Raw genomic sequence first — 5,256 nt, 5'->3', positions numbered from 1 at the left:
TGGAGAACATCGTATGTGAGTTTGATCGAAATCCGATCAATCCTGTAGGAGGAGTAGCATCTCATCTCATCTCATTATCTCTAGACGCTTTATCCTGTTCTACAGGGTCGCAGGCGAGCTGGAGCCTATCCCAGCTGACTATGGGTGAAAGGCGGGGTACACCCTGGACAAGTCGCCAGGTCATCACAGGGCTGACACATAGACACAGACAACCATTCACACTCACATTCGCATCTACGGTCAATTTAGAGTCACCAGTTAACCTAACCTGCATATCTTTGGACTGTGGGGGAAACCGGAGCACCCAGAGGAAACCCACGCGGAGAACATGCAAACTCCACACAGAAAGGCCCTCGCCGGCCACAGGGCTCGAACCCGGACCTTCTTGCTGTGAGGCGACAGCGCTAACCACTACACCACCGTGCCGCCCCGGAGGAGTAGCAATTTTTGTAAATCATGGCTGGACGATGACAGACGACGGACGGACAACGTGCGATGGCATCAGCTCATCCGGCCGGGCTTGTGGCCAGATGGGCTAAAAAAAAACAGCAACCCAAAACTGGAGTCTCATCCAGGACGTATTCCAGATTCGAAGTAAGTGTTCCCAGGAGAGGCTCCAGGTCCATCCCGAGCCTGACCAGGATAAAGCAATGAATGAATGAATGAATGAAATAAAAGGACAAACCAACATGAAATAAAAAACAACAACAACTACGACTTTATATATAAGAAAAACAAGGCAAAATTACAAGTGAGAGAATCCGAAAGCTGCTCAGATGACACGCAAGAGCCTGAAGGCTGTTATCAAGGAATTAATGAATATCTGTATCATATTCAGAAGATGAGATGAAGTGTTTTAGTCTGTTATTGTGTTTCGTTTTGACCATTATTAATATCTCTAAGCCTTTATTCATCATGTGTACCTGAGACTCGGCACAATGAGATTCTTTCTCTGCGTTTAACCCATCTGGGATGTGAGCACACACACATACTAGGGTGCATCAGTTGCCTCCTAAAAATGAAAAGTTCCTCCGATCATGATGCATTTTTGTTTTTATGTTCCTTTTGGTAAGAAAACACACTGGGTGAAATATTTTGACAAAATTCAAAAGTTTAATGGTGGCACCAGGAGCTCAAAGTTATGGAAAAAGCTGCTATTTTATGACTTTTATGACAATTTTGATCACTTTTCATGAAACATTATGGCACCTTATAGAGTATACCAAATATCTTCGATACACATTTTTAGTACATATTCTAAATATATTATCAAGCACAGTTTGAGTTTTAGCTGTTCATTGAATCATTGTTCAACTACTTTTAAACAATACAAATGTATTCTGAATCACATCAATGCTTCTCAATCCCTTGCAAAGGTTCTTAACATGGTCACTTTGAGTGGCAAACTCAAGAAATCAATAAATGGAGTCCAACATTGTGATTCAAACCTTACGCGAAAACATAAAATAAGCGTTTTTTGGCAAAAAAAAAAAAAATGAACCTCATGGTGCCACCATTAGACTTTTGAATACGGTCAAAACATTTTACAGGATGTCTTTATTGGTGAAAAGGAACACCCAGACAAAAATGCATCAGATTTTATGAAAGTGAGGGCAACTGATGCACCCTAGCACATACCCAGAGCAGTGGGCAGCTGTGCTGCAGTGCCCAGGGTGAGGTGCCTTGCTCTTGGGCACTTCAGCCATTCCTACTGGTCCAGGAAACCAAACCAGCGACCGTTTGGTCTCAAAGCTGCTTCTCTAATCTTTATGCACTAGGATAATGCATCAATGATTTATAAGTAATAAATGAATAAATCTAATTATTTTTTTTCGCAGTCTGGTTTCCATCAAATCGTACGCTCTGAGTGGCTCGCGAGTGGTCTGGAATCCTATGATCCAGACCCCGGTTACGGACCTTTGGTGACCCGGTCATTCACAACAACAACAACAACAACAACAAACATAGTAGCAATTTTTTATTCATTGATTTTTGCATTTCTCAGTATAATAGCATTAATTTTACATCACGGATAGCGATAACGACAGCCTTTCGGGCGCTCTCATTTTCTGTTAGAATTTGGTAAAGAAAAAAATAAATATATTATTTACCAGCTTAAGGTTGGTCCGTATCGTGAAATACCGTGACCGAGGCCTTTCAAATTATTGTCTTATTTTAACATTCATCCTAAGGTGGTTGGTTGGGTTTTGGACTTTTTAACTAATAGATCACAACAAGTTCGAGTAAATGGTACTTTTTCTGATGTGTGTATCTCATCTACTGGCTCACCTCAAGGTTGTGTACTGTCACCACTTTTGTATATTTTGTATACTGATGATTGTAGAAGTTGCCATGAGGATAGATTTATAATTAAGTTTGCAGATGATTCTGCCATAGTCAGCCTTCTTCAAAATCATGAAAGAAATCATGGGCCAGTAGTTGACGACTTTGTGAAGTGGTGTAAAAGTTCCTTTCTTGAACTTAACATTGATAAGACCAAGGATATGTGTATAGATTTTAGGAGAGATGCACTACCAGTTGATGTAACAAATGGTAAAAAAGTGGAAGTCGTCGAGAAGTACAAATATCTTGGTTCTATGTTGGACAATAAGTTACGACGGGAGGATAATATTAACATGATTTTAAGTAAATGCCAACAGCGCCTGTTCTTTCTGAGAAGTTGAATTTCTTCAAAGTTGACAGGAAGATGCTAATGCTCTTTTATAGATCCTGTATTGAGAGTGTTTTGAGCTTTTCACTCATTTGCTGGTTTGGAAATCTTAGTGTACAGTGTAAAAATAAACTTAGCAGAATGGTAAACATCTGTAGCAAAGTTATTGGAACACAACAAACCAGTCTCAGCACATTGTATAAGAAACAAGTTTTAAACAAAGCAAATTCTATAGTTAGTAGTAATCATCAACACCCACTTTACCAGGAATTCAATATCTTACCATCTCGTCGGCGTTATAGGGCCCCCAAAACTAGAACAAACAGATTATTTTTTGGGGGCTTTTTTCACCCTTATTATTGGATAGGACAGTGTAGAGACAGGAAACAAGCGAGAGAGAGAGAGACGGGGAGGGAACGGGAAATGATCTCGGGCTGGAACCGAACCCGGGTCCCCGGATCTGCGGCACGGCACCCCGTCCACCTGAGCCACAACACCCCCTAGAACAAACAGATTAAAGCAATCATTCATTCCCACTGCAATCTCTCTATTAAATCAAAAGAGAAGCAACTAGATATGTCTCATCTCATTATCTCTAGCCGCTTTATCCTTCTACAGGGTCACAGGCAAGCTGGAGCCTATCTCAGCTGACTACGGGCGAAAGGCAGGGTACACCCTGGACAAGTCACCAGGTCATCACAGGGCTGACACATACACACAGACAACCATTCACACCTACGGTCAATTTAGAGTCACCAGTTAACCTAACCTGCATGTCTTTGGACTGTGGGGGAAACCAGAGCACCCGGAGGAAACCCACACGGACAGAACATGCAAACTCCACACAGAAAGGCCCTCGCCGGCCCCGGGACTCGAACCCAGGACCTTCTTGCTGGGAGGCGACAGCACTAACCACTACACCACCGTGCCGCCTCAACTAGATATGTTTTTAATTAAATTAGTCCACTGTTTTAATTGTTTCTATTATTATTCAGTAACAGTACTTTTATTGTTTTTGAATCTCCCCCTTTGCCTGATTTTCATTTTTTATAAATTTTTTATGTATCTCAGTTTACAACTTTTGTATACCTGTTTTTAATGTATTCGTTTTTATAGTGATTTTTGATTGTGAATATGTACAATGTTCTTTCTGTCTTTTAAGTTTTTATTTTATTTTGTAATTTTTTAACTCGACCGCTGTCGTGCTACAAATTGCCCAACTATGGGATAATAAAGAGCTATTGTATTGTATTGTATTGTATTTGAGTTACATGTTGGTCCTGGGATTGAGATGCTGGCCTCTTCTGCCCCTCGGACCTGCTTGATCCATCCTGGTGCCCTGTGTCTGGTCGGAGTTTTATCGCACCGCTCCTGTGAAGGAAGGCCCCATGAGGACAGTTGAGGGTTATACCTGGAAGATGCTCTGGACTCTTACAGTAATGCTTTTATGGCTGAGGACTACAGTTGTCTTGCTAACTTTAGGACTGCAGTTATCATGAACAGTTTTGCACTCAAGTTTCCATCAATGAAGAGTTTACATCATCAACGAAACTGTCCTCATGTTAAAACTGTTAATATTATAATCAGGCTGTCTGTTGTTGCCCAAATGAGGATGGGTTCCCTTTTGAGTCTGGTTCCTCTCGAGGTTTCTTCCTCATGTCGTCTGAGGGAGTTTTTCCTTGCCACCGTCGCCACAGGCTTGCTCATTGGGGATAGATTAGGGATAAATTAGCTCATGTTTTAAGTCGTTCAAATTCTGTAAAGCTGCTTTGCGACAATGTTTATTGTTAAAAGCGCTATACAAATAAACTTGACTTGACTTGACTATTTCAAGACCTCGGTCACGGTATTTCACAATACAGACCTCCCAGCTGGTAAATAACATATATTTATTGTGTTTTGACCATGATTAATATCTTGTCTGTATGGGTTTCCTCCTGGTTCCCCAGTTTCCTCCCATTATGACAATGACATCATGCTAAAGGCCACTAACACCACGACCAGCCCTTTGTACCAGTACAGCATATGTGACAGGGCTTGTGGCTCTAGGACTGGTCTCTTCTCTCATAAAAAGAGTCATCACTAGTGTCGCCGGATATTCACGCGTTTCCTTCGACGCAAGAATCCACCATCATCATCATCATCATCATGGTCAGCATGCTTTCAGTGACCCTGATGAAATATTAACATTTTATTTTGATTCCTAACCTCAATTTGAAGCTCGTGTATCAATATGCAGCAGACGTGGCTCATGGGAAACCACTCACTTCCGAAAGCTTGTCCTTCTGAGGCTTTCTAACGCCCCCTTATGGAAATGAGAGGTGAATACGCCACTCTATTATCAATGCCCTGGACTGACTGCTCTTCCTCAGTTCATGGACTTTGACACAGAGCCCTATATTACCCTTAACTGCAGCCTGGATGAAATCAGTGTGTTGGCAGAGATTCACAGCTGCATTTCACCTCCTGACACTACCTTTAGGAACAGCCTGCATGAATGTATTATTTATTTTTTCAATATTTCTTTTTATCTCTCACTGTCGCACTTAATTCCAATACATTTTTATCCTTCTATTGGAGACAGC

This window comes from Neoarius graeffei, chromosome 23 (genome assembly GCF_027579695.1).
Source record: "Neoarius graeffei isolate fNeoGra1 chromosome 23, fNeoGra1.pri, whole genome shotgun sequence".
Taxonomy (NCBI): Eukaryota; Metazoa; Chordata; class Actinopteri; order Siluriformes; family Ariidae; genus Neoarius; species Neoarius graeffei.
This window is presented reverse-complemented; position numbering follows the sequence as displayed.